Raw genomic sequence first — 19751 nt, 5'->3', positions numbered from 1 at the left:
AAGTGTTCTTAGTTTTGCCGGTGCTAGACTAGAATTACTCAACTTGGCATTGCAAATCATGCAGTTAGGACGCTGACTCCCATCACGTTCCGTTATACATGTGAATCCATATTGTACATATTCGTCCGACCACTTTCATTTTTTGCTCGACATAGTAAGTATGAAGGGATTCAAATATTAAGAAAGAAATCACAAGACATACCATCACGACAGTCACAAGTAGACTACTGGGCACACCAAATTCCCTGCAGCACAGATAGGCCAAGCGTTGTAGCGTGATCACCTGCAGCCAATGATGGCCAAGCAGCGCGTGTCATCACGAATCATATGAGTCGGATGTGTGTCTTGACCTCCGCCGAACCCCTGAGACTGACTCACCGAACCCCTGGGGTTCGATCGAACCCAGGTTAATAACCACTGGTCAATAGGCTATATGTTTTAAATTCTAATACATTCTATGGCTGCATGATTGGACAAATGATGCATTGAAAAAAGTAACATGAAAGGGAGGCACTCTGCTTTATATCTTGCTCAGGCTGCACACACTTCGTCAGCCTCTCATTCACAATTTGACAAGCACTTGATAATTATGCTCATGCAGTATTGCACATTTTATCTGGTCTTTACATACAGCCTACTAATATATGTGTAACATTATGTTTTATTTAGAAATTGTCCACAAAATATATATATAACCATCTCATAGCTTGCACTTGAATAGTGTATGGAGGTTACTTGCAGTTGCTTTTTTAATATGCCAGGTAGGCTACACCGTTTGTTAAGTGGATTAATGTGCTTTAATCAATAATTATAGCAGCACAAATTAAGAATTGAGCAATAAATATAGCAGCATGAGAAAGCTGGGATCCGCTTTGATTATATAGTGGTCAGTATCACGCACGATTGCACAATGACTAGTCTTATACGTTTAAATACATTTGTCAAAGTTATGGATATACTACAGTCTGTTCAGATAGAAATGAAATAATTCAGCATAGCCTACTGCACCATAAGAAGGCCTATAATTTAACCACAGAGGATCAATAATGTAAAAAAAAAAAGCCTAGCTGTGGATTGTGTTTAGCCCAATAACATGGCAGTGCCTACAATTGGAAACACACAGCAAATCTGTCAGTGAACTGCATGCAGACAAAACAGGCCTTTCGCAATATTTAAAATCCAATCGTGGGAAAACAGGTTGGAAAGCAAATGTCTCCTGTTGAAAAGAGAAGACAAATTTGTATCAATTTCCAAATATTGTTTTTACAAAGGAAAACTAGAGAGAGATAGGCTTTTGGCACGATTGCATCGGTCAAGTGAGCTGCACATCATTGGGTGAATCAGTGAAACTGAAAAGCATGTTTAGGACTATAATTTCCTCCTCATATTGTAGCCTACAATATGTCTCCACGCACCTAGGTCAAGGCTATTGATGGATTGAAGTCAATGTCGTTTTTATTGATCTTAGATTGTCAGTTTGTCAGTGTCAAAGTAGTCTGTCTTTTCAATCATTTAAGCAGTATTAAATGCATTTATAAAAGAACACATTTTCCCAGGATCCTAGGTAACTAAATATTTGTGTGCAACTTCTGTAAGTGCCTCAAATTTACTGATCTCAGCCACTGCGCAAATGCAATGATATGCATGCAATGCTTAATTATAAGAGGTGTTTTCTTTTCTCATGCATTCTGGTACCTCAAAGCTCCCCAGGTCACCCCTCTCTCTCTCTCTCGCTCACTTTTTGTTACAGCAACTCACGATTTACAAATTAAGCACTGGTATTTACATATACTAAATAATATGTGTGAAATTAGTTTTGATTTAGAATGGGCCATTATCATGCACCTGTCGGAACAGAGCAGAGTAAAAAAAGACCTCATCTGCTTTTCTTGCGGTTTATTTTCATGTCAGCCAGGTATGCTCCTCCGGTTGTAAAGTGAAACAACACTGAGCAAAAATATAAATGCAACATGTAAAGTATTGGTACCATGTTTCATTAGTTGAAATTAAAAGATCCCAGAAATGTTCCATATGCACAACAAGCTTATTTCTCTCAAATGTTGTGCACAAATTTGTTTACATCCCTGTTAGTGAGCATTTCTCCTTTGCCAAGATAATCCATCCACCTGACAAGTGTGCCATATCAAGAAGTTGATTAAACGGCATGATTATTACGCAGGTGCACCTTGTACTGGGGACTATAAAAGGCCACTCAAAGATGTACAGTTTTGTCACACAACACAAGGTGCACCTGTGTAATAATCATGCTGTTTAATCAGCTTCTTGATACACCACACTTGTCAGGTGGATGGATTATCTTGGCGAAGGATAAATGATCACTAACAGGGATGTGTGCAATTGGAATGCTGACTGCAGGAATGTCCACCAGAGTGGTTGCCAGACAATTGAATGTTAATTTCTCTAGCATAAGCATCCTCCAACGGAGTTTTAGAGAATTTGGCAGTACGTCCAACCAGCCTCACAACCGCAGACCACGTGTAACCACGCCACCCCAGGACCTTCACACCCGGCTTCTTCAGCTGCGGGATAGTCTGAGACTTGCCATCTGGAAAATTGATGAAACTGAGGAGTATTTATGTCTGTAATAAAGCCCTTTTGTGGGGAAAAACTAATTCCAGGTGGGTGGGCCTATGCCCTCCCAAGGCCCAGCCATGGCTGTGCCCCTGCCCATTCATGTGAAGTCCATAGGTTCGGGCCGAATTAATTTATTTCAATTGACTGATTTCTTTATATGAACTGTAACTCACCAAAATCGTAGAAATTATTGTATGTTGCGTTTATATTTTTGTTCAGTATATATAAGTGTTTTTTTAGCTAACAGTGCCTTCAGAAAGTATTCATACCCCTTGACATATTCCACGTGTTACAAGAATTCTAAAGTATTCTATATTTTTTTCATACCCATCTAGACACAATACCCCATAATGACAAAGTTAATTTATTGAAAATGAAATACTGAAATATCTCATTTACATAAGTATTCAATACTTTGTAGAAGCACCTTTGGCAGCGTTTACAGCTGTGAATCTTTATGGGTAAGTCTCTAAGAGCTATCCACACCTGGATTGTGCAACATTTTTCCATTATTCTTTAAAAAATTCTTCAAGCTCTGTCAAATTGGTTGTTGATCATTGCTAGACAACCATATTTGCTGTCTTCTTGCTGAGCAACTCCAGTGTAGGTTTGGCCTTGTGTTTTAGGTTATGGTCCTACTGAAAGTTGACTTAGTCTCCCAGTTTCTGGTGGAAAGTCGACTGAACTAGGTTTTCCTCTAGAATTTTGCCCATGCTTAGCTCCATTCCTTTTTTATCCTGAAAAACTCCCCAGTCCTTAATGATTACAAGCATACCCATTACATGATGCAGCCACCACTATGCTTGAAAATATGGAGAGAGTAACTACAATGTTGATCCATCCTCAGTTAACTCCTATCACAGCCATTCAACTTGAACTGTTTTAAAGTCACCATTGGCATCATGGTGAAATCCCTGAGAGGTATCCTTCCTCTCTGGGGCAACTGAGTTAATTAGGATGGCTCAATCTTTGTAGTGAGTAGGTGTATTGATACGCCACCCAAAGTGTAAATAACTCCACCATGCTCAAAAGGATATTCAATGTATGCTTCTTTTTTTCACCCATCTACCAATAGGTGCCCTTCTTTGAGAGGCATGGGGAAGCCCCTCTGGTCTTCGTGGTTGAAATTCACTACTCAACTAAGAGACTTTACAGATGTGTGGGGTACAGAGATGAGACAGCCATTAAAAAATTATGTTAAACACTTATTGCACACAGAGTGAATCCATGCAACGTGTGACTTGTTAAGCAAATATGATTTATTTAGGCTTGCCTTAACAAAAGGGGTTGAATAGTTTCATTTTGGTTTACGTTCGAAAAAACATAATTCCTGTCATGTTTTGTCTTAGATTGTCTTGTCATTATGCTTTCCCTTCTGTTCGTTTCCCCCTGCTGGTCTTATTAGGTTCGTTCCCTTTTTCTATCCCTCTCTCTCCCCCTCCCTCTCTCTCCTCTCTCTATCGTTCCGTTCCTGCTCCCAGCTGTTCCTATTCCCCTAATCATCATTTAGTCTTCCCACACCTGTTCCTTATCTTTTCCCCTGATTAGAGTCCCTATTTCTTCCCTTGTTTTCCGTTCCTGTCCTGTCGGATCCTTATCTATTGTTCACCGTGCTGTGTCTATGTATTGCCCTGTCGTGTCGTGTTTCCCTCAGATGCTGCGTGGTGAGCAGGTGTCTGAGTCTGCTACGTTCAAGTGCCTTCCCGAGGCAACCTGCAGTTCTTGAGCAAGTCTCCTGTCTGTTCTCGTCATTACGAGTAGTATTATGCCTTTTGTTTGTAAAGTAACTTTACTGGATTAAATACTCTGTTTTAGCCAAGTCGCTTTTGGGTCCTCATTCACCTGCATAACAGAAGGATCCGACCAAGGAATGGACCCAGCGACTACAGATGCTCGTAACACTGCCGTCGAGATCCAAGGAGCCATGCTCGGCAGACACGAGCAGGAATTGTCTGCTGCTCGCCATGCCGTGGAGAACCTGGCCGCTCAGGTTTCCGACCTCTCTGGACAGTTCCAGAGTCTTCGTCTCGTGCCACCTGTTACTTCCTGGCCTGCCGAGCCTCCGGAACCTAGGGTTAATAACCCACCTTGCTACTCCGGGCAGCCCACGGAGTGCCGCTCCTTTCTCACCCAGTGTGATATTGTGTTCTCTCTCCAACCCAACACATACTCTAGCGAGAGAGCTCGGGTTGCTTACGTCATTTCACTCCTTACTGGCCGGGCTCGAGAGTGGGGCACAGCTATCTGGGAGGCAAGGGCTGATTGTTCTAACAATTACCAGAACTTTAAAGAGGAGATGATTCGGGTTTTTGACCGTTCAGTTTTTGGTAGGGAGGCTTCTAGGGCCCTGGCTTCCCTATGCCAAGGTGATCGATCCATAACGGATTACTCTATAGAGTTTCGCACTCTTGCTGCCTCTAGTGACTGGAACAAGCCGGCGCTGCTCGCTCGTTTTCTGGAGGGACTCCACGCAGTGGTCAAAGATGAGATTCTCTCTCGGGAGGTTCCTTCCAGTGTGGACTCTTTGATTGCTCTCGCCATCCGCATAGAACGACGGGTAGATCTTCGTCACCAAGCTCGTGGAAGAGAGCTCGCGTCAACGGTGTTTCCCTGCTCCGCATCGCAACCATCTCCCTCCTCTGGCTCAGAGACTGAGCCCATGCAGCTGGGAGGTATTCGCATCTCGACCAAGGAGAGGGAACGGAGGATCACCAACCGCCTGTGCCTCTATTGCGGATTTGATGGACATTTTGTCAATTCATGTCCAGTAAAGGCCAGAGCTCATCAGTAAGCGGAGGGCTACTGGTGAGCGCTACTACTCAGGTCTCTTCATCTAGATCCTGTACTACTATGTCGGTCCATCTACGCTGGACCGGTTCGGGTGCTACATGCAGTGCCTTGATTGACTCTGGGGCTGAGGGTTGTTTCATGGACGAAGCATGGGCTCGGAAACATGACATTCCTTTCAGACAGTTAGACAAGCCTACGCCCATGTTTGCCTTAGATGGTAGTCATCTTCCCAGTATCAGATTTGAGACACTACCTTTAACTCTCACAGTATCTGGTAACCACAGTGAGACTATTTCTTTTTTGATTTTTCGTTCACCTTTTACACCTGTTGTTTTGGGTCATCCCTGGCTAGTATGTCATAATCCTTCTATTAATTGGTCTAGTAATTCTATCCTATCCTGGAACGTTTCTTGTCATGTGAAGTGTTTAATGTCTGCCATCCCTCCCATTTCTTCTGTCCCTACTTCTCAGGAGGAACCTGGCGATTTGACAGGAGTGCCGGAGGAATATCATGATCTGCGCACGGTCTTCAGTCGGTCCCGAGCCAACTCCCTTCCTCCTCACCGGTCGTATGATTGTAGTATTGATCTCCTTCCGGGGACCACTCCTCCTCGGGGTAGACTATACTCTCTGTCGGCTCCCGAACGTAAGGCTCTCGAGGATTATTTATCTGTGTCTCTTGACGCCGGTACCATAGTGCCTTCTTCCTCTCCGGCCGGGGCGGGGTTCTTTTTGTTAAGAAGAAGGACGGTACTCTGCGCCCCTGCGTGGATTATCGAGGGCTGAATGACATAACGGTTAAGAATCGTTATCCGCTTCCCCTTATGTCATCAGCCTTCGAGATTCTGCAGGAGCCAGGTGCTTTACTAAGTTGGACCTTCGTAACGCTTACCATCTCGTGCGCATCAGAGAGGGGGACGAGTGGAAAACGGCGTTTAACACTCCGTTAGGGCATTTTGAGTACCGGGTTCTGCCGTTTGGTCTCGCCAATGCGCCAGCTGTTTTTCAGGCATTAGTTAATGATGTTCTGAGAGACATGCTGAACATCTTTGTTTTTGTCTATCTTGACGATATCCTGATTTTTTCACCGTCACTCGAGATTCATGTTCAGCACGTTCGACGTGTTCTACAGCGCCTTTTAGAGAATTGTCTCTACGTAAAGGCTGAGAAGTGCTCTTTTCATGTCTCCTCCGTTACTTTTCTCGGTTCCGTTATTTCCGCTGAAGGCATTCAGATGGATTCCGCTAAGGTCCAAGCTGTCAGTGATTGGCCCGTTCCAAGGTCACGTGTCGAGTTGCAGCGCTTTTTAGGTTTCGCTAATTTCTATCGGCGTTTCATTCGTAATTTCGGTCAAGTTGCTGCCCCTCTCACAGCTCTTACTTCTGTCAAGACGTGTTTTAAGTGGTCCGGTTCCGCCCAGGGAGCTTTTGATCTTCTAAAAGAACGTTTTACGTCCGCTCCTATCCTCGTTACTCCTGACGTCACTAGACAATTCATTGTCGAGGTTGACGCTTCAGAGGTAGGCGTGGGAGCCATTCTATCCCAGCGCTTCCAGTCTGACGATAAGGTTCATCCTTGCGCTTATTTTTCTCATCGCCTGTCGCCATCTGAGCGCAACTATGATGTGGGTAACCGTGAACTGCTCGCCATCCGCTTAGCCCTAGGCGAATGGCGACAGTGGTTGGAGGGGGCGACCGTTCCTTTTGTCGTTTGGACAGACCATAAGAACCTTGAGTACATCCGTTCTGCCAAACGACTTAATGCCCGTCAAGCTCGTTGGGCGTTGTTTTTCGCTCGTTTCGAGTTTGTGATTTCTTACCGTCCGGGTAGCAAAAACACCAAGCCTGATGCCTTATCCCGTCTGTTTAGTTCTTCTGTGGCTTCTACTGATCCCGAGGGGATTCTTCCTTATGGGCGTGTTGTCGGGTTGACAGTCTGGGGAATTGAAAGACAGGTTAAGCAAGCACTCACGCACACTGCGTCGCCGCGCGCTTGTCCTAGTAACCTCCTTTTCGTTCCTGTTTCCACTCGTCTGGCTGTTCTTCAGTGGGCTCACTCTGCCAAGTTAGCTGGTCATCCCGGTGTTCGAGGCACTCTTGCGTCTATTCGCCAGCGCTTTTGGTGGCCGACTCAGGAGCGTGACACGCGCCGTTTCGTGGCTGCTTGTTCGGACTGCGCGCAGACTAAGTCGGGTAACTCTCCTCCTGCCGGTCGTCTCAGACCGCTCCCCATTCCTTCTCGACCATGGTCTCACATCGCCCTAGACTTCATTACCGGTCTGCCTTTGTCTGCGGGGAAGACTGTGATTCTTACGGTTGTCGATAGGTTCTCTAAGGCGGCACATTTCATTCCCTCGCTAAACTTCCTTCCGCTAAGGAGACGGCACAAATCATTATCGAGAATGTGTTCAGAATTCATGGCCTCCCGTTAGACGCCGTTTCAGACAGAGGCCCGCAATTCACGTCACAGTTTTGGAGGGAGTTCTGTCGTTTGATTGGTGCGTCCGTCAGTCTCTCTTCCGGGTTTCATCCCCAGTCTAATGGTCAAGCAGAGAGGGCCAATCAGACGATTGGTCGCATACTACGCAGCCTTTCTTTCAGAAACCCTGCGTCTTGGGCAGAACAGCTCCCCTGGGCAGAATACGCTCACAACTCGCTTCCTTCGTCTGCTACCGGGTTATCTCCGTTTCAGAGTAGTCTGGGTTACCAGCCTCCTCTATTCTCTTCCCAGCTTGCCGAGTCCAGCGTTCCCTCCGCTCAAGCGTTTGTCCAACGTTGTGAGCGCACCTGGAGGAGGGTGAGGTCTGCACTTTGCCGTTACAGGGCACAGACTGTGAGAGCCGCCAATAAACGCAGGATGAAGAGTCCAAGGTATTGTTGCGGCCAGAGAGTGTGGCTTTCCACTCGCAACCTTCCTCTTACGACAGCTTCTCGTAAGTTGACTCCGCGGTTCATTGGTCCGTTCCGTGTCTCCCAGGTCGTCAATCCTGTCGCTGTGCGACTGCTTCTTCCGCGACATCTTCGTCGCGTCCATCCTGTCTTCCATGTCTCCTGTATCAAGCCCTTTCTTCGCACTCCCGTTCGTCTTCCCTCCCCCCCTCCCGTCCTTGTCGAGAGCGCACCTATTTACAAGGTACATAAGATCATGGACATGCGTTCTCGGGACGGGGTCACCAATACTTAGTGGATTGGGAGGGTTACGGTCCTGAGGAGAGGAGTTGGGTTCCGTCTCGGGACGTGCTGGACCGTTCACTCATTGATGATTTCCTCCGTTGCCGCCAGGATTCCTCCTCGAGTGCGCCAGGAGGCGCTCGGTGAGTGGGGGGGTACTGTCATGTTTTGTCATTAATTATCATGTCTTGTCCCTGTGCTTCCCCTTCTATTCGTTTCCCTCTGCTGGTCTTATTAGGTTCTTTCCCTCTTTCTATCCCTCTCTCTCCCCCTCCCTCTCTCACTCTCTCGCTCTCTCTTCTCTCTATCGTTCCGTTCCTGCTCCCAGCTGTTCCTATTCCCCTAATCAATCATTTAGTCTTCCCACACCTGTTCCCGATCCTTTTCCCTGATTAGAGTCCCTATTTCTCTCCTTGTTTTCCGTACCTGCCCTGTCGGATCCTTGTCTATATTCACCGTGCTGTGTCTATGTTTTGCCCTGTCGTCTCGTGTTTCCCTCAGATGCTGCGTGGTGAGCAGGTGTCTGAGTCTGCTAGGTTCAATTGCCTTCCCGAGGCAACCTGCAGTTCTTGATCATGTCTCTAGTCTGTTCTCGTCTTTACGAGTAGTATTATGCCTTTTGTTTTGTTAAGTATCTTACTGGATTAAAAACTCTGTTTTCGCCAAGTCGCTTTTGGGTCCTTATTCACCTGCATGACACTATCAAGTGTACTGTAGCTAATGGCCTTTTTGGAGATATGAAGTATGCTTAATTTAATAATGGCAGTTTTAATAATATGCATTTTTTTGTAAGTGTTTTTATGTAATAATGTATTATGAAAGAATGTGAAATGACATCAACACATTTACATTTACATTTACATTTAAGTCATTTAGCAGACGCTCTTATCCAGAGCGACTTACAAATTGGTGCATTCACCTTATGACATCCAGTAGAACAGTCACTTTACAATAGTGTATCTAAATCTTAAAGGGGGGGGGGGTGAGAAGGATTACTTATCCTATCCTAGGTATTCCTTAAAGAGGTGGGGTTTCAGGTGTCTCCGGAAGGTGGTGATTGACTCCGCTGTCCTGGCGTCGTGAGGGAGTTTGTTCCACCATTGGGGGGGCCAGAGCAGCGAACAGTTTTGACTGGGCTGAGCGGGAACTGTACTTCCTCAGTGGTAGGGAGGCGAGCAGGCCAGAGGTGGATGAACGCAGTGCCCTTGTTTGGGTGTAGGGCCTGATCAGAGCCTGGAGGTACTGAGGTGCCGTTCCCCTCACAGGGAGCCCAGCCAACAGCGAGTTGCAGTAATCCAGACGGGAGATGACAAGTGCCTGGATTAGGACCTGCGACGCTTCCTGTGTGAGGCAGGGTCGTACTCTGCGGATGTTGTAGAGCATGAACCTACAGGAACGGGCCACCGCCTTGATGTTAGTTGAGAACGACAGGGTGTTGTCCAGGATCACGCCAAGGTTCTTAGCGCTCTGGGAGGAGGACACAATGGAGTTGTCAACCGTGTTGGCGAGATCATGGAACGGGCAGTCCTTCCCCGGGAGGAAGAGCAGCTCCGTCTTGCCGAGGTTCAGCTTGAGGTGGTGATCCGTCATCCACACTGATATGTCTGCCAGACATGCAGAGATGCGATTCGCCACCTGGTCATCAGAAGGGGGAAAGGAGAAGATTAATTGTGTGTCGTCTGCATAGCAATGATAGGAGAGACCATGTGAGTTTATGACAGAGCCAAGTGACTTGGTGTATAGCGAGAATAGGAGAGGGCCTAGAACAGAGCCCTGGGGGACACCAGTGGTGAGAGCGCGTGGTGAGGAGACAGATTCTCGCCACGCCACCTGGTAGGAGCGACCTGTCAGGTAGGACGCAATCCAAGCGTGGGCCGCGCCGGAGATGCCCAACTCGGAGAGGGTGGAGAGGAGGATCTGATGGTTCACAGTATCGAAGGCAGCCGATAGCTCTAGAAGGATGAGAGCAGAGGAGAGAGAGTTAGCTTTAGCAGTGCGGAGCGCCTCCGTGATACAGAGAAGAGCAGTCTCAGTTGAATGACTAGTCTTGAAACCTGACTGATTTGGATCAAGAAGGTCATTCAGAGAGAGATAGCGGGAGAGCTGGCCAAGGACGGCACGTTCAAGAGTTTTGGAGAGAAAAGAAAGAAGGGATACTGGTCTGTAGTTGTTGACATCGGAGGGATCGAGTGTAGGTTTTTTCTCTCGCTCTCTTGAAGACGGAAGGGACGTAGCCAGCGGTCAGGGATGAGTTGATGAGCGAGGTGAGGTAAAGGAGAAGGTCTCCGGAAATGGTCTGGAGAAGAGAAGAGGGGATAGGGTCAAGCGGGCAGGTTGTTGGGCGGCCGGCCATCACAAGACGCGAGATTTCATCTGGAGAGAGAGGGGAGAAAGAGGTCAGAGCACAGGGTAGGGCAGTGTGAGCAGAACCAGCGGTGCCGTTTGACTTAGCAAACGAGGATCGGATGTCGTCGACCTTCTTTTCAAAATGGTTGACGAAGTCATCTGCAGAGAGGGAGGAGGGGGGATTCAGGAGGGAAGAGAAGGTGGCAAAGAGCTTCCTAGGGTTAGAGGCAGATGCTTGGAATTTAGAGTGGTAGAAAATGGCTTTAGCAGCAGAGACAGAGGAGGAAAATGTAGAGAGGAGGGAGTGAAAGGATGCCAGGTCCGCACCGCAGGGAGGTGAGTTTTCCTCCATTTCCGCTCGGCTGCCCGGAGCCCTGTTCTGTGAGCTCGCAATGAGTCGTCGAGCCACGGAGCGGGAGGGGAGGACCGAGCCGGCCTGGAGGATAGGGGACATAGAGAGTCAAAGGATGCAGAAAGGGAGGAGAGGAGGGTTGAGGAGGCAGAATCAGGAGATAGGTTGGAGAAGGTTTGAGCAGAGGGAAGAGATGATAGGATGGAAGAGGAGAGAGTAGCGGGGGAGAGAGAGCGAAGGTTGGGACGGCGCGATACCATCCGAGTAGGGGCAGTGTGGGAGGTGTTGGATGAGAGCGAGAGGGAAAAGGATACAAGGTAGTGGTCGGAGACTTGGAGGGGAGATGCAATGAGGTTAGTGGAAGAACAGCATCTAGTAAAGATGAGGTCGAGCGTATTGCCTGCCTTGTGTGTAGGGGGGGAAGGTGAGAGGGTGAGGTCAAAAGAGGAGAGGAGTGGAAAGAAGGAGGCAGAGAGGAATGAATCAAAGGTAGACGTGGGGAGGTTAAAGTTGCCCAGAACTGTGAGAGGTGAGCCGTCCTCAGGAAAGGAGCTTATCAAGGCATCAAGCTCATTGATGAACTCTCCGAGGGAACCTGGAGGGCGATAAATGATAAGGGTGTTAAGCTTGAAAGGGCTGGTAACTGTGACAGCATGGAATTCAAAGGAGGCGATAGACAGATGGGTAAGGGGAGAAAGAGAGAATGACCACTTGGGAGAGATGAGGATCCCGGTGCCACCACCCCGCTGACCAGAAGCTCTCGGGGTGTGCGAGAACACGTGGGCGGACGAAGAGAGAGCAGTAGGAGTAGCAGTGTTGTCTGTGGCGATCCATGTTTCCGTCAGTGCCAAGAAGTCGAGGGACTGGAGGGAGGCATAGGCTGAGATGAACTTTGCCTTGTTGGCCGCAGATCGGCAGTTCCAGAGGCTACCGGAGACCTGGAGAGACCCGGTTTTTAGGGTGGCCGCGGCCACGCGGTGTGGAGCGTTTGTATGGTCTGTGCAGAGAGGAGAGAACAGGGATAGACAGACACATAGTTGACAGGCTACAGAAGAGGCTACGCTAATGCAAAGGAGATTGGAATGACAAGTGGACTACACGTCTCGAATGTTCAGAAAGTTAAGCTTACGTAGCAAGAATCTTATTGACTAAAATGATTAAAATAATACAGTACTGCTGAAGTAGGCTAGCTGGCAGTGGCTGCGTTGTTGACTTTGTAGGCTAGCTGGCAGTGGCTGCGTTGTTGACACTACACTAATCAAGTCGTTCCGTTGAGTGTAATAGTTTCTGCAGTGCTGCTATTCGGGGGCTAGCTGGCTAGCTAGCAGTGTTGTTTACGTTACGTTACGTTTAAAAGAACACCAGGTTATAAAGTTTTTTTTTTAATTCCATATTCACAACTGCTTCCAAATTACCATAGCTCTCTGTTACTGTCTATGGAAATATATACAGGGACTTCAAAACGTATTCACACCCCTTGACTTTTTACACATGTTCTGTTAGCCTGAATTTAAAATGGATTCAATTGAGATTTTTGTCACAGGCAATACCACATACCTCATAATGTCAAAGTGGAATTGTTATGCAGGTGAATGAGGACCCAAAAGCGACTTGGCGAAAACAGAGTATTTAATCCAGTAAAGTTACTTTACAAACAAAAGGCATAATACTACTCGTAATGACGAGAACAGACAGGAGACTTGATCAAGAACTGCAGGTTGCCTCGGGAAGGCACTTGAACGTAGCAGACTCAGACACCTGCTCACCACGCAGCATCTGAGGGAAACACGACACGACAGGGCAATACATAGACACAGCACGGTGAGCAATAGATAAGGATCCGACAGGACAGGAACGGAAAACAAGGGAAGAAATAGGGACTCTAATCAGGGGAAAAGATAAGGAACAGGTGTGGGAAGACTAAATGATGATTAGGGGAATAGGAACAGCTGGGAGCAGGAACGGAACGATAGAGAGAGGAGAGAGAGGGAGGGGGAGAGAGAGGGATAGAAAAAGGGAACGAACCTAAAAAGACCAGCAGGGGGAAACGAACAGAAGGGAAAGCATAATGACAAGACAATCTAAGACAAAACATGACAGTACCCCCCCACTCACCGAGCGCCTCCTGGCGCACTCGAGGAGGAATCCTGGCGGCAACGGAGGAAATCATCAATAAGTGAACGGTCCAGCACGTCCCGAGACGGAACCCAACTCCTCTCCTCAGGACCGTAACCCTCCCAATCCACTAAGTATTGGTGACCCCGTCCCGAGAACGCATGTCCATGATCTTACGTACCTTGTAAATAGGTGCGCTCTCGACAAGGACGGGAGGGGGAGGGAAGACGAACGGGGGTGCGAAGAAAGGGCTTGACACAGGAGACATGGAAGACAGGATGGACGCGACGAAGATGTCGCGGAAGAAGCAGTTGCACAGCGACAGGATTGACGACCTGGGAGACACGGAACGGACCAATGAACCGCGGAGTCAACTTACGAGAAGCTGTCGTAAGAGGAAGGTTGCGAGTGGAAAGCCACACTCTCTGGCCGCAACAATACCTTGGACTCTTAATCCTGCGTTTATTGGCGGCTCTCACAGTCTGTGCCCTGTAACGGCAAAGTGCAGACCTCACCCTCCTCCAGGTGCGCTCACAACGTTGGACAAACGCTTGAGCGGAGGGAACGCTGGACTCGGCAAGCTGGGATGAGAACAGAGGAGGCTGGTAACCCAGACTACTCTGAAACGGAGATAACCCGGTAGCAGACGAAGGAAGCGAGTTGTGAGCGTATTCTGCCCAGGGGAGCTGTTCTGCCCAAGACGCAGGGTTTCTGAAAGAAAGGCTGCGTAGTATGCGACCAATCGTCTGATTGGCCCTCTCTGCTTGACCGTTAGACTGGGGATGAAACCCGGAAGAGAGACTGACGGACGCACCAATCAAACGACAGAACTCCCTCCAAAACTGTGACGTGAATTGCGGGCCTCTGTCTGAAACGGCGTCTAACGGGAGGCCATGAATTCTGAACACATTCTCGATAATGATTTGTGCCGTCTCCTTAGCGGAAGGAAGTTTAGCGAGGGGAATGAAATGTGCCGCCTTAGAGAACCTATCGACAACCGTAAGAATCACAGTCTTCCCCGCAGACAAAGGCAGACCGGTAATGAAGTCTAGGGCGATGTGAGACCATGGTCGAGAAGGAATGGGGAGCGGTCTGAGACGACCGGCAGGAGGAGAGTTACCCGACTTAGTCTGCGCGCAGTCCGAACAAGCAGCCACGAAACGGCGCGTGTCACGCTCCTGAGTCGGCCACCAAAAGCGCTGGCGAATAGACGCAAGAGTGCCTCGAACACCGGGATGACCAGCTAACTTGGCAGAGTGAGCCCACTGAAGAACAGCCAGACGAGTGGAAACAGGAACGAAAAGGAGGTTACTAGGACAAGCGCGCGGCGACGCAGTGTGCGTGAGTGCTTGCTTAACCTGTCTTTCAATTCCCCAGACTGTCAACCCGACAACACGCCCATAAGGAAGAATCCCCTCGGGATCAGTAGAAGCCACAGAAGAACTAAACAGACGGGATAAGGCATCAGGCTTGGTGTTCTTGCTACCCGGACGGTAAGAAATCACAAACTCGAAACGAGCGAAAAACAACGCCCAACGAGCTTGACGGGCATTAAGTCGTTTGGCAGAACGGATGTACTCAAGGTTCTTATGGTCTGTCCAAACGACAAAAGGAACGGTCGCCCCCTCCAACCACTGTCGCCATTCGCCTAGGGCTAAGCGGATGGCGAGCAGTTCACGGTTACCCACATCATAGTTGCGCTCAGATGGCGACAGGCGATGAGAAAAATAAGCGCAAGGATGAACCTTATCGTCAGACTGGAAGCGCTGGGATAGAATGGCTCCCACGCCTACCTCTGAAGCGTCAACCTCGACAATGAATTGTCTAGTGACGTCAGGAGTAACGAGGATAGGAGCGGACGTAAAACGTTCTTTTAGAAGATCAAAAGCTCCCTGGGCGGAACCGGACCACTTAAAACACGTCTTGACAGAAGTAAGAGCTGTGAGAGGGGCAGCAACTTGACCGAAATTACGAATGAAACGCCGATAGAAATTAGCGAAACCTAAAAAGCGCTGCAACTCGACACGTGACCTTGGAACGGGCCAATCACTGACAGCTTGGACCTTAGCGGAATCCATCTGAATGCCTTCAGCGGAAATAACGGAACCGAGAAAAGTAACGGAGGAGACATGAAAAGAGCACTTCTCAGCCTTTACGTAGAGACAATTCTCTAAAAGGCGCTGTAGAACACGTCGAACGTGCTGAACATGAATCTCGAGTGACGGTGAAAAAATCAGGATATCGTCAAGATAGACAAAAACAAAGATGTTCAGCATGTCTCTCAGAACATCATTAACTAATGCCTGAAAAACAGCTGGCGCATTGGCGAGACCAAACGGCAGAACCCGGTACTCAAAATGCCCTAACGGAGTGTTAAACGCCGTTTTCCACTCGTCCCCCTCTCTGATGCGCACGAGATGGTAAGCGTTACGAAGGTCCAACTTAGTAAAGCACCTGGCTCCCTGCAGAATCTCGAAGGCTGATGACATAAGGGGAAGCGGATAACGATTCTTAACCGTTATGTCATTCAGCCCTCGATAATCCACGCAGGGGCGCAGAGTACCGTCCTTCTTCTTAACAAAAAAGAACCCCGCCCCGGCCGGAGAGGAAGAAGGCACTATGGTACCGGCGTCAAGAGACACAGATAAATAATCCTCGAGAGCCTTACGTTCGGGAGCCGACAGAGAGTATAGTCTACCCCGAGGAGGAGTGGTCCCCGGAAGGAGATCAATACTACAATCATACGACCGGTGAGGAGGAAGGGAGTTGGCTCGGGACCGACTGAAGACCGTGCGCAGATCATGATATTCCTCCGGCACTCCTGTCAAATCGCCAGGTTCCTCCTGAGAAGTGGGGACAGAAGAAATGGGAGGGATGGCAGACATTAAACACTTCACATGACAAGAAACGTTCCAGGATAGGATAGAATTACTAGACCAATTAATAGAAGGATTATGACATACTAGCCAGGGATGACCCAAAACAACAGGTGTAAAAGGTGAACGAAAAATCAAAAAAGAAATAGTCTCACTGTGGTTACCAGATACTGTGAGAGTTAAAGGTAGTGTCTCAAATCTGATACTGGGAAGATGACTACCATCTAAGGCAAACATGGGCGTAGGCTTGTCTAACTGTCTGAAAGGAATGTCATGTTTCCGAGCCCATGCTTCGTCCATGAAACAACCCTCAGCCCCAGAGTCAATCAAGGCACTGCATGTAGCACCCGAACCGGTCCAGCGTAGATGGACCGACATAGTAGTACAGGATCTAGATGAAGAGACCTGAGTAGTAGCGCTCACCAGTAGCCCTCCGCTTACTGATGAGCTCTGGCCTTTAACTGGACATGAATTGACAAAATGTCCATCAAATCCGCAATAGAGGCACAGGCGGTTGGTGATCCTCCGTTCCCTCTCCTTAGTCGAGATGCGAATCCCTCCCAGCTGCATGGGCTCAGTCTCTGAGCCAGAGGAGGGAGATGGTTGCGATGCGGAGCAGGGAAACACCGTTGATGCGAGCTCTCTTCCACGAGCCCGGTGACGAAGATCTACCCGTCGTTCTATGCGGGTGGCGAGAGCAATCAAAGAGTCCACATCTGAAGGAACCTCCCGGGAGAGAATCTCATCCTTAACCACTGCGTGGAGTCCCTCCAGAAAACGAGCGAGCAGCGCCGGCTCGTTCCACTCACTAGAGGCAGCAAGAGTGCGAAACTCAATAGAGTAATCCGTTATGGATCGATCACCTTGGCATAGGGAAGCCAGGGCCCTAGAAGCCTCCCTACCAAAAACTGAACGGTCAAAAACCCGAATCATCTCCTCTTTAAAGTTCTGGTATTTGTTAGAGCAATCAGCCCTTGCCTCCCAGATAGCTGTGCCCCACTCTCGAGCCCGGCCAGTAAGGAGTGAAATGACGTAAGCAACCCGAGCTCTCTCTCTAGAGTATGTGTTGGGTTGGAGAGAGAACACAATCTCACACTGGGTGAGAAAGGAGCGGCACTCAGTGGGCTGCCCGGAGTAGCAAGGTGGGTTATTAACCCTAGGTTCTGGAGGCTCGGCAGGCCAGGAAGTAACAGGTGGCACGAGACGAAGACTCTGGAACTGTCCAGAGAGGTCGGAAACCTGAGCGGCCAGGTTCTCCACGGCATGGCGAGCAGCAGACAATTCCTGCTCGTGTCTGCCGAGCATGGCTCCTTGGATCTCGACGGCAGTGTTACGAACGTCTGTAGTCGCTGGGTCCATTCCTTGGTCGGATCCTTCTGTCATGCAGGTGAATAAGGACCCAAAAGCGACTTGGCGAAAACAGAGTTTTTAATCCAGTAAGATACTTAACAAAACAAAAGGCATAATACTACTCGTAAAGACGAGAACAGACTGGAGACATGATCAAGAACTGCAGGTTGCCTCGGGAAGGCACTTGAACCTAGCAGACTCAGACACCTGCTCACCACGCAGCATCTGAGGGAAACACGAGACGACAGGGCAAAACATAGACACAGCACGGTGAATATAGACAAGGATCCGACAGGGCAGGTACGGAAAACAAGGAGAGAAATAGGGACTCTAATCAGGGAAAAGGATCGGGAACAGGTGTGGGAAGACTAAATGATTGATTAGGGGAATAGGAACAGCTGGGAGCAGGAACGGAACGATAGAGAGAAGAGAGAGCGAGAGAGTGAGAGAGGGAGGGGGAGAGAGAGGGATAGAAAGAGGGAAAGAACCTAATAAGACCAGCAGAGGGAAACGAATAGAAGGGGAAGCACAGGGACAAGACATGATAATTAATGACAAAACATGACAGATAGGTGACAGCACTACACTGTTCCATCAGAAAGCAGCATAACGAACCATCGTTCTTCTCGGGAATGCAGATTGTGATTCCTCATGTCCCCTCTCCTTTCACCCTTCTCAAAATTCGAGAAGATTCCAGGTTCCTGCCCTTTGTCGTGTCCTGACTAGCATTAATGTGATTATTCTGTAAAATAACAGTCAATTGCATACCACGTTAAGTTATTATGCAATTAGATTACTCATGTAACAATTCATTAATTAGTAATCTGGGACACCACATAAAAAGTTATTTAACAAGTTAAATAACAATCTCCCGACTAAACTCTAAATATAAAAATCTCTTACATCAGTCACAGTCAATTCATTCATTCTTATTTACCTTCAGTCTCATTCTGAATGTCGCAAAATCCTTGGATATCTGCACGAACTCTAGTATAAATGATGAATCAGAGATGTACACATTGGCTTAATTATTTATTCACTAACTAATCACACAGAATGACAAACAGACAAACATAATAGTTTAAACATTGATTACTACATAATGCAACTAAACTGGTATGGCGGGTTGTTCCACAAAATGTTGGATTCAAAAGAGAGGGAAAGGGAGGGGCATGAAAGAAAGAGCGGGAGAAGAAACAAAGAACTTCCCTACGCACATACAGCTGATAACTATGCTCATGAAAATGTGAATACTTTGCACATGAATGGCCGCTCATTCAAAAAGAATTGCAATGTACATATATACGTGTGTATGTCTTGTCTCTCTGTTGAAATCGCCGGTCCATCTGGAGAGTAATTCAACAGAAAGTCTCTGGGTTGTCCACCAGAGATGAAAATCTTTCGTAGTTGTAGCTCTGTTATAATGTGTACGTCAGACGTACCAATGGTCGTTTAGAATGGATCTTTCAGAGTACCACTCATGTTTACTAGACTAAAGTACTTAAACAGCTGCAGACTGAATGTTCCTGTGTAGTCTTCATCTTCTGGGTACAGCTAAAGACCACTTTCCACACCAGCAGCAACCCGCCATGTTTTGGTCTAATCGATTCCAACTATTTGTGACGTCCAGTTCACACTGTCCGCCTGCTTGGTCTCTAGTTTTAATCCATTTCTCAGCCATGTAGCCACCGCGTCACACTTTCTGGTCTTTGTAAATTTTCTTAGAAGTAGGTTTTATACTCTCTGGGAAAAGGAGGCGTTCCATAACGCCGACGTAATGTCTGTGCACACGTGGGTGTGGTCAATGACTAGTTAAGGCTTTATATGAAAAACAATTCTCTCATTTACAAGGCTAACATCACATTTCATCTTCTCACAAATAGTTTCATATTTAATCACATAAGTTCCAACATTTGGATATAACTCTGACAACTGGGAAATATACACATTCAGAGATAGGACAGTATAACTGTTCGACAGGATTGTTCTGTAAGTACCCACGGACCATTCCAATTACTTGGATTACAGAAATATTGTTTCATTATTCAATCTTTTTATGTTACCGTTTTGGCGGGAGGAATCTCCTTGTGACAAAGAAGAGGCTTCTTTCCCCTCAATCCTGCCAAACACAAAAGGCAGAGATTCTACAAGGTATTT

Source organism: Oncorhynchus gorbuscha, linkage group LG21, assembly GCF_021184085.1.
Source record: "Oncorhynchus gorbuscha isolate QuinsamMale2020 ecotype Even-year linkage group LG21, OgorEven_v1.0, whole genome shotgun sequence".
NCBI lineage: Eukaryota > Metazoa > Chordata > Actinopteri > Salmoniformes > Salmonidae > Oncorhynchus > Oncorhynchus gorbuscha.
Note: the sequence above shows the minus strand (reverse complement) of the source record.